Below are 11,218 nucleotides of genomic sequence, written 5' to 3'. Positions count from 1 at the left end.
CAAATGATTTCTTCGACACTTTTACCGTTAAAAAAAGTGTAAAATGACAAATTTACCCTCATTTTTTAAATCTATTTTAATTCAAAATATCAATAAACTTAAAAGAGAAATTTGCCCTCATTATATATATCTATTTATATTTTATTTTATTATTAAATGTGCAAAGTGTTTCAGTATTTCAGTATTTCAGTATTTATTAGTTGCTATAAAACTCTAAAAATTACTTAATAAAATTCAAATTAACTAATAAAATTCAAATTAAAATTTACCTAATAAATCTATACTATTATTAAAAGAGTTTCTATAAAATAAAATAAAATCTAATTAGACAAGAATAAGTACACCACAAATTATCTATTTTTATTTTCAGTAAAACTCTATCACATTAGACAAAGATATATATAAAGAGTTTATATAAAACTCTAATACAAATTACCTATTTATCTATTTATTATGAGTTTTTAATAAAAAGAAATCTAATTATACGAGTATTATTAATAAAAAAAAATTATTTATTAATTGATATAATAAAAGGAAATCTAATTAGAGAATGATATAATTGAAGAAAATAAAATAATTTATATAAAACTTTACCACAAATTACCTATTTTATTTTTAATAAAACTCTATCATATTAGACAAAGATATATTTAAAGAGTTTCTATAATTTCTAACACAAATTACATATTTACCACAAATTACCTATTTTATTTTCAATAAAACTCTATCATATTAGATAAAGATATATTTAAAGAGTTTCTATAATTTCTAACACAAATTATATATTTATCTATTTATTTTGAGTTTTTTTTAATAAAAGGAAATCTAATTATACAAGTATTATTAATATATATTTAAAGAAAATAAAATAATTTTTATAAAACTCTACCACAAATGATCTATTTTATTTTCAATAAAACTCTATCATATTAAACAAAGATATTGTTGATGCGGAAATCCTCACAACTCGGAACGACGGCGTTTACCTGCAAAACAAAGGGACGTCACCTCGAATGGCACCGGTGGGGTGCCGGCCGAGAACCCTCCGACGATCAAGTTAGTACTTGTAATCGTATCACATAATAATTATGTATATTCTCTTTAGGGTTTTTTTCTCATACTTTCTTTAACGGCTTGGTGCCCTATTTATAGCTGTCGATTGGAATCAGATTGATCCCGCAGGAGATCGGCTTGTGCGAGATCAGAGGAGATCGATTGTTGCCAGATTTGACGGGATAAAATTTACTCCTTTGACTTCCTCAAATTGTGCCAAGGTTATCCTCACCCTGTTGAATCGCGTCGTCATTCATTATCTTGGATAAGAAATATCATCATTCTTATCCGAGGAAAATCTTTATCTCTGATAATGAAATATGTCGAAGAGGTCTGACGGCTGGTTAAGGTAGGTTATTTTTCCCTATTAGTTGCCCCCCATTTCCAAGCTTGCTCGTCTAGCTTTGGGAATGTCAATTTTTTTTTTTTTTTTTTTTGGCCTGGGGAACAGTACCTAGGGGTACTATTCCTGCGGTACTGTTTACATAAACAGTAACTTTTTTTTTTTACCTAGGAACAATACCCTACAAGATTTTTTTTTATTATTATTTTTTTTTTTTTTCATTTTCTTGCCCTGGGAACAGTACTTGCGGGTACTGTTCATATGAACAGTACAAGACACTTTTTTTTTTTTTTTTTTTTTTTTTTTTTTTTCTTTCTTTTCCTTGGGTACTCTTCCCTTGGGTAATGGTTCCTGGGGGTACTATTTTTGGTACCCTTGGGTATTCTGCCCCTAGGTACTATTTTTAGCACCTTTTGGTACTTTGCCCCTGGGTACTATTTTTGGTACCCTTAGGTAATCTTTCCTTAGGTATTAGTTTTAGTACCCTTGGGTACTTTAACCCTGGGTACTATTTTTGGTACCCTAAGGTACTCTGCCCCTGGGTACTATTTTTAGTACCCTTAGATACTCTGCCCCAGGGTACTATTTTTGGTACCCTTGGGTACTCTGTCCCTGGGTACACTATTTTTGGTACCCTTAGGTAATCTACCCCTGGGTACTATTTTTAGTACCCTTGGGTAATCTTCCCCTGGATACTATTTTTAGTACCCTTGGGTAATCTTCCCCTTGGGTGCTCTGCCTCTGGGTACTATTTTTAGTACCCTTGGATAATCTTCCCTTGGTAAGGGAATAAATTGTACAAGCTTCACTCAGCTCGTCACTCCTTTAATAAAGGAATTAAATTTTACAAGCTTTACTCAACCCGTTCCTTTAGTAAGGGAAGCAGGTTTTATGAGTTTCACTCAACCCGTCCCTTTAGTAAGGGAAGTAGGTTTTACGAGCTTCACTCAGCCCGTCCCTTTAGTAAGGAAATCATATTTTACGAGCTTCACTCAGCTCATCCCTTTAGTAAGGGAATTAGGTTTTACGAGCTTCACTAAGCTCGTCCCTTTAGTAAGGGAATCATGTTTTACGAGTTTCACTCAACTCGTCCCTTTAGTAAGGGAATTAGGTTTTACGAGCTTCACTCAGCTCGTCTCTTAGTAAGGGAATTAGGTTTTTTTGTTAATCCTTCGGTAAGAAGTTTGTAATATGTTCAAGCTTCACTCAGCATGCCTTATTGATAAGGGAAATAATAATACAAAACACTTGTTATCATCCCTTGTAATACGGGGATATTGATTGCAAGATTCTTTCAGCCCGAGTCCTTATAATACATGATATTCATTATCATCCCTTGTAATATGGGGATTTTGCAACTTTAATAAAGGGTTAACTTTTACGAGCCTTACCCAGCTCGCCCCTTTAATAAGGGGATATTTTGCCCAAGCTTTATATGCTTGCCCTTTAATAAGGGAGTCAAAGTTTTTCACTTTCGTGGATTTATCCTATATGTTTGCCTTGCTTTGTGACTATGGTAGTAATGACCCGTCAAATTTGAAGTTCATGTGACTAAGCTTGGTTCCAGGTTGAAAAGACCATCATTGGTGCTTGATGGTTAAAAACCTCATGGGACCACCTTGGACATGGTGGACTCATTGTAAAAACTTTACTGGACTTTGAGTCCTTCCTGGTGTGTAGAGACTTTTTCAGAGGATCGGGCACTGGTCTTGGACGACTAATTTCCCCAAGGGGTCACTGAAAGAGAGAAGCTAGAAACCCGACTAGCTCGATGTACCAAGGTTGGTACGTCGATCTTCTAAACCTTGTTATCATATGTAGATCGACGATTGATATCGTGTGTAAGGAAGCCCGAGAGGACATGGGCCGGATATGACTTGCAAACGCGACATTTAGTCCGTACAGGTGGGTCAGGCCCATAGAAAGGCACTGCCATATGGGCCGAACGCGCATAAGCCCATCAAAGAGGACCGGGACTCATGGAGGAACGGGCCCAGATCCAGCAGTCCATCGACATTTGTAAATCTCTATAAATAGGAGAGGTAATGGAAAGAAAAAGGGGGAGATCTTTTTGGTTGAAATACAGGAATTCTAGAAAGAGAAAGGGGGAAGGAATTTCTTGTATCTTCAATTGGCGCCGTCTGTGGGAATTGCATGGAAGATTGGTTGATCAATGAGGAATATCGCGTGGATTCAGACCAATTCGGTTGATCGAGACTCGATCTTTGGGAGTTGGATCCAGATCTGAGCGATTGTGACCTACTCTGGAGGAATTTCAGTTCCTGAAGCTTTGGCAGAAGTGGCTTCAGATCTACGCAACAACGAGTTATTCGATTGTGGCAGGATCTGACGGATTTAGAATTCGGACAATTCAGATCTCGTCAACTGTGAGCATAATTTGGAGAATTCGAAACCAGATCTGAAAAATTCCCACTCACGAAGCTCGGATCTACTCGCGAACTTGAGATTAATGCCTTTACTCCGTTCAGGAATAATGATAGGTGAAAGCTCCAATCCGATGGAGGCTGTCCAGCAAACAAAGCTTGAGGAGTTGATGAACTTGATCGAAGCTCTCAAAAAAGAGAATGCAGAATTGAAAGCTGGAATGCAACATCAGCAAATGCCCGCGGTTTCGCGTCCACCTCCGGCCGGAGAAGGAGGTGTTCAATCTAATATCACGCATCAAGGCGAGCAGGACGAGAACAGTCAGTCGGCTCTCCACCGTGATTTGCCGCCAAATGCTCGTCGAGTTGAGGATCACGAACGATCGACTCACGTTGATCCGCGACATGAGCAGATCAGACAGAATGAGGCCATGACCTTAGATCCACATCGGGAAAGGTTCAACCGAGAGGAGGTGATAGAGGTTGATCGCCGCCAAGTTGCGTCGCCTTGGCAAAGAGAACTCATAGAGGAACGGTTGTTCGATCCGTCCTACCGGCCTTCCATGGCTACAGTCGCTCATCGCGGTTCGGAGAGTAGAACCGTAGCCCACAGAGCTACCACTGGGCGCCAAAGAGAGAATGAAGCGCTCCGATTCGCAACTCGAACAGTTGATTCACCCTTCACTGACGAGATCCTGAATGCCCCTAATCCAAGGAAGTTTGCTATGCCAGTATTTATTCTGTTTGACGGAACAACCGATCCGATCGATCATGTGTACCATATCCAGTTGAAGATGGCCCTGAATACGGAAAACGATGCTTTAATGTGCAAATGTTTCCCTACAAGCCTAGCTGAACCGGCGCTCAGCTGGTTCAAGAACTTGCCTAAGAGCTCCATTGGTAGCTTCCGAGATCTGTGCGATCGGTTCATAAGTCAGTACTATGGGAACAAGCGTCCGCCAAAGGACATCTCAAGCCTATTCACAATGAGACAGCACAAAGATGAACGTCTCCAGGCTTTTCTCACCAGGTTTAATCTCACTAAGAGTATGGTGATCGAATGCCACCCTTCTACAGCGGTTCAAGCCTTCAAGTTAGCCATGACACGTGGCACTCCGTTCCATACCAGTCTGGTAGTGAACACGCCGACGACTATGGATGAACTCAATGAAAGAGCCGACGGCTTTGTGCGCCTAGAAGAAGAGGAGACAGCCAATGCTCGGACAGCGTCGCTCGTGTCGACTGAGGAAAAGTCCAAGGCAAAGATCAGACAGAAGCAGGCTCAGCCGCAGCGTCAGACCTCCTGGAAGGCAGAAAAGAGGTCCAGGGAGGAAGAGCTGATCACTCCGCTGAAGGTCACCCTGGCGAGGCTGTATCAGGAGAACAAAGATAAGTTTCATCCACCACTGCCAATTAGGCAACCCCTCAAACAGAGGGATCAGACTAAACATTGTGCTTTCCATTCCGATTTCGGTCATCAGACTAATGAATGCAGGAATTTGAGAAAGCAAGTGGAGATGTTGATAGCTAGAGGGGAGTTCGCGAGTTATGTTCAAGGCTCGGCATCAAAGCAGAATCGACCGATGGAACAAGTAAAAAGGAGCCATAAACAAAGCTCCCACAATTCACAACCAGTTCGATTAATCAATGCTATCCACGGTCGACCCGAGCCCAGTGAAGATTCAGATGAGCTGCTCCGAGCGCGCCTACGGCAGGCGCAGATGAAGAAAAGGGTCAGCAGTGTGAATACTCTACACCGGCAGATCGCATCGATACAGATAAAGTTCGACAGGACAGACCTGCAGCGTGTTCAAATCCCCCATGAAGATCAGTTGGTAGTCAGTTTGACAGTGGCAGACTGCTTGGTGCGCAGAGTTCTGATCGATCCCGAGAGCAGTGCGAATGTCATGCCGAGGGACACATTTGATCGGCTCGAGATTAAACCAGAGAGGCTCAAGCCCACTGGAAATCCCTTGTTAGGATTCGATGGCAAGAGGGTGGAGCCCGTCGGAATGGTGGAAGTAGAAGTTGAAGCTGCAGAACGAACTCTTATGGAAACTTTTGTGGTTGTAGAGATTCACCCCTCGTACAATCTCCTGATGGGAAGAGGATGGATTCACAGAGTCCAAGGAGTACCCTCAACTTTGCATCAGGTCATGAGGTGCCTCGGACCTGATGGAAATAAGGTAATAGATATTCGTGGGGATCAGGTTGCAGCCAAAGAGTGCTATTCCGTCACACTAAAGTATGCTGGGAAAGGGAAGGCGCCCGTCCGACCGGCAAGCCCCAGATAGCAAGTACAGGAACCTCCGCCCAAGCAGAACAGGGTGGAGGGGTCAGTTGACTTGACCGAGGAGCCCCTTCTGGATGTGCAGATCGATCAGTCCAGGCCAGAACGAACTACCAGAGTAGGAATAAGACTGACCATGGAAGAGCGGCAAGAGCTAGTTGACTTCTTGTCTCACAATGCCGATGTATTTGCATGGAGTCACCTAGACATGCCTGGAATTAATCCCTCCGTGTCCTGTCATTCTTTGAATGTCAATCCCAATTTCAAACCAGTAAAACAGAAGCAACGAAGATTTGCTCCAGAACGCAACCAAATCATAGCCGAGGAAGTTGATAGGCTGCTTGATGCGGGATTTATCAGAGAAGTACACTACCCTGATTGGTTGTCCAACGTCGTTTTCGTGCAGAAGAAGAATGAGAAATGGCGAGTATGCATTGATTTCACCAATTTGAACAAAGCCTGCCCGAAGGATAGCTTCCCGCTGCCAAAGATTGATCAAATGGTGGATGCTACCACCGGGTATGAACGCTTAACCTTTCTGGACGCTTATTCAGGTTATAATCAGATCCCTATGGACCCGGCAGATGAAGAAAAAACTTCTTTTGTAACCGAGCGAGGGACATACTGCTACAAAGTTATGCCTTTCGGACTAAAGAACGCGAGAGTAACTTATCAAAGACTTGTTAGCAAAATTTTCAAGGATCAAATAGGAAAGATTGTGGAAGCCTATATTGATGATATGGTGGTAAAGAGTAGGAAGAAGAATGATCATCTGAAACATCTGCAAGATATATTTGATGTGCTTAGGCGATACGGTATGAGGCTCAATCCAACCAAGTGCTCGTTCGGTGTGAGTTCCGGTCAGTTTTTGGGACACGTGGTCAACCGCAGAGGCATCGAAGTTAGCCCCGCTCAAGCAGAGGCTTTGATTAAGAATGCCGAGCCAAAGACGATCAGAGAGGTGCAAGCCCTCACAGGACGAATAGTTGCATTAAGTCGATTCATTTCAAAATTGTCAGACCGTTGCAAGCCGTTCTTTGACACGATTCGGAGTCATGGAAGACAGGTCTGGGGAGATGAGCAACGAAAAGCATTGACCCATTTGAAGGAATATATGCAGAATCCACCAGTCCTGTCAGCCCCGAATCCAGAAGAAAAGTTATTTTTGTATCTTGGGGTATCTAGTGTTGCGACAAGTGCCGTTCTGATTCGTTGCAAGGAAGGCGTGCAACACCCGGTATTTTATATCAGTAAAACACTGACCGAGTCAGAACGAAAATACTCGAAGGCCGAACGGGTGATACTTGCACTGGTAAACACAAAAAGAAAGTTGAGGCATTATTTCGAATCCCACCCTATAGCTGTTCTAACAACTTTCCCAATCAGAATACTTATGCACAAGCCAGAACTCTCGGGCAGAATGACAAAGTGGGCCATAGAGTTAAATTCATTTGACATAACATATGAGCCGAGAACAGTTGTCAAAGGACAAGCGGTAGCCGATTTTCTGCTAGAATGTGATTCTGAAGATACGGAAGAAGACCTCAGGTGCGGCTCTTGGAAACTTTATGTGGATGGCTCCTCTAACCAGATGGGGACTGGCATTGGGGTTAAACTGCAAACCCCAGAGGGTACTTCTTTGAGTCAAGCACTTAGACTTGAGTTCCGAGCCACCAATAACGAAGCGGAATACGAGGCGTTGCTGAATGGGTTAAAGTTGGCCAAAGAGCTACAGGTCAGAAGTTTGACTGTTTATAGTGACTCACAGTTGATTGTTCGGCAGGTAAATGGTGAGTACGCGACCAAGGATGACACGATGGGGGCATATCGTTCTGCCGTTCTGCATAAAGCCAAGGACTTTGCAAAGATTGAATTCATATAGTTACCGAGGGAACAGAATGCAGATGCGGACCGGTTAGCATGTAGTGCTTCGAGTTCCGGTGAAACATTGGCGAGGGTGATTCCAGTAGGAATATTAACCCAGCCATCTATTTTCGAAGAACCCTTGGACTCTGACCCTTGGCAAGTCAACGTCATACCGTATGAACCGAGTTGGATTGACCTCATCATTACTTATATTCGAGATGGCGTTTTGCCTATGCAAAGGGATGAAGCTAGGAAACTCAAAAAGAATGCTGCAAAGTACGCCATCGTGCATAACCAGCTGTACAGAAGATCCTACTCTGGCCCATACTTGAAGTGTGTCACCCCCGCGGAGTCGCAGCAGGTATTGCGAGCTATTCATGAGGGTGTCTGTGGCAATCATTCTGGGGGAAGATCGTTAGCGCATAAAGCAATGACACAAGGGTATTTCTGGCCGAACATGTCAAGAGATGCGGAGGAGTTCTCTCGAAGGTACAATAAATGCCAATGATATGGACCGTTGATCCACCAACCACCTGAGGAATTGCACGTAATGGCCTAGCCGTGGCCTTTCGCGCAATGGGGGATGGATGTGGTCGGTCCTCTGCCAACTGCAAGAGCTCAGAACAAGTATGTGTTACTGGCCACGGATTACTTCACTAAGTGGGTGGAAGCAGAACCATATCCTAGCGTGACTCAGACTCATGTGAGACGATTTATTTGGAACAATATTATCTGCCGTTTCGGCGTTCCAAGATCAATAGTCATGGATAATGGCACGAACCTCGACAGCAGGCAAGTAAGAGAGCTGCTAGAGGAATATGGAATCAACCAGAAGTTGGCTGCAGTAAGTCATCCTCAGGCCAACGGACAAGCAGAAATTACAAACAGAACCATTTTCGCCTGCATTAAGAAGAAGCTGGAAGACCATAAAGGGAAGTGGTTGGATGAGCTCCCGAACGTCCTATGGGCTTACAGAACCACCCCAAGGCGGCCGACTGGGGAGAGCCCGTTTGCAATGGCATATGGTACCGAGGCAGTTATACCGGTTGAGCACTTGGTCCCCACTATCAGAAGCTTAGCATGGAGTCGAGATCAGAACGACAAGATGTTAAGATTGAACCTCGATATGATAGACGAAAGGAGGGACGCTGCAGCAATAAGGTTAGCATCATATCAGCAAGTATTGGCGAATAGTCACAACAAAAGAGTGAAACACAGGGACTTTCCCCTGGCGATCTGGTTCTGAAAAGAAAGGTGGGGATAGTCAAAAAAATGATGCCACCCTGGGAAGGCTGTAATACCCCTACTTTAAAAAGGGATAAAATTGGAATTTAAATGTTATTTTATGTGCATTTTTATTTTATTTATTAATTTTCAGAATAAATGCTTATTTGGCAAATTGTTTATTTGTGTGTATTAATTGATTTATTTGTTAATTATTTATTTGCGTTTATTATTTTTGTTTAATTGTCTTAGTTGAATTATTTAACATTATTTGCATTAATTGACTTAATTGGATAATTTGATTTAATTGATTTATTATTGGTTTATTAAATGGAATTTAATTGTAGGTTTTTGTTATGGGCCAACTCGGATTAAGTTTAGGGCTCTATCTCAATGTGACAAGGATTAGGGTTTTAGTATTTAGTTTATAAATACACCATTATGCGTTAAGCTAGGGTTTTATGATATATCACATAGCATATACACGTAGAGGGTTCTGCAAAACACAGAGAGATGCAGAGTAAGGTTTGAGACAACAGAGCAAATTGTGAGTTCTTGACTGAGGTTTCAAAGCCAAACCTAGGAGAAGGGAAACACAGAAGTAATAGGAGGCTAAGCAGTATTTCAGTGTGGCCAGAACAGAGGAAAGCAGACCAACAATTACAAAGGCAAGTTCTATCTTCCTCTTTCCCTTTGGGCCGTGTTCTGTGCACCTAGATAATCTCTAGGGTTTAATCAAGCAGAAACTGGAATTAATATGTTTATTACGTGTTATATTGTTGGTCTGTATGTGTTCAATATCTGTTACAGTGTATGCAAGTGGTGTTTCAGTTTTCTGTACTTTAAGCATATGGTTTCCATCGTAGCCTTAGTTTCTGTATTTGACTGCAACTCTTGTAGACACAATATAGGAACTCTACTGGGATTATACAGAACTCATAGGGATGTTATTATTCTGTTTTAAATACGTGTGCAATCTGTTCCGTTTCTGTTTCTGCATATAGTTTCAGTTTTGATACTGGAAGCTTGGTAAGTTCAATAGCAACCTTAAGCTTTGTAATTGTTTTAAATTACTGTAATCAAACCTTGGAGATGTTAATGGAGTGATAATAAACCCTTAAGATCAGTTTAAGAAATAAACAGAAGGGTAGGGACTGACCAGAGAAGGAGCAGATTGACGGAAACGGAGCAGGGATGAACTGAAGGCTCTCAAAAGGGAGAGAGCCGGCTCTAGGAAGTCAAGAGCCGGCTCCCCTTCAGCAAGAGCCGGCTCCTAGGGGATTGGAGTCGCCTCCAATAGGGGAAGAGCCGGCTCCTCCATTCCAAGAGCCGACTCCAATTTGTTTTTACGTCCAGAAAGTGTTTTTAGGGCTCTGTTTGGTGTTTTGAGCACTGTTTGGGCTTCTGAGTGATTCTAATGAACTGTAGGGACTTAACAGAGGATCTAAGTAGTTAATTTTAAGTGTTATTAAACTTAATGTGGCATGGTTTAAGTCTTTAAGATAAAGGATGAAGCAGTGTAAAAATATACCACGGTGTATGCTACTAACCGAGAAAGGAATTAAATGGCTTGATTAAATTTTAAAAATTTAATGAGACTTCACGGAGGGATTAAATAGTTAATTTTTGGGTGTTATTAAGACCCTAAATTAATTTAAGGTTAATTCTAAATTAACGGATCAAACTGTATAACACTTATGTACAATTGTATACGGTTGGTGGATGAATGAAGTTTTAAATGCTTAAGCTTATTTTTAGGCATTCCAGTGGGATATAATATATTTATTAAAGGGTCTTAAATATATTATGGGGTCATTGATGTGTTAGATGTAATCTATGCAGGCTCTGGAAGTTAGTTGTTGATTTATTAATTCATCCCCTGCAACTATATGGTTAATTGGTTGGATTTATATTGCTGAAACATTTAAAAATCTTCGGTAATTAATTGGATATTGGTTTTGGATTTTAAATTACTGTACTATCATTCGTAGTCTGTAATTTACATGGTTTTGGTTTTAAGTTGTTGAAATACTAAATACTATTCTACAATAATGTGGA

Source organism: Cornus florida, unplaced genomic scaffold (genome assembly GCF_030987335.1).
Source record: "Cornus florida cultivar Cherokee Brave unplaced genomic scaffold, ASM3098733v1 CherokeeBrave_3.0.0_Hap2_Chr11, whole genome shotgun sequence".
Classification (NCBI taxonomy): domain Eukaryota; kingdom Viridiplantae; phylum Streptophyta; class Magnoliopsida; order Cornales; family Cornaceae; genus Cornus; species Cornus florida.
This window is presented reverse-complemented; position numbering follows the sequence as displayed.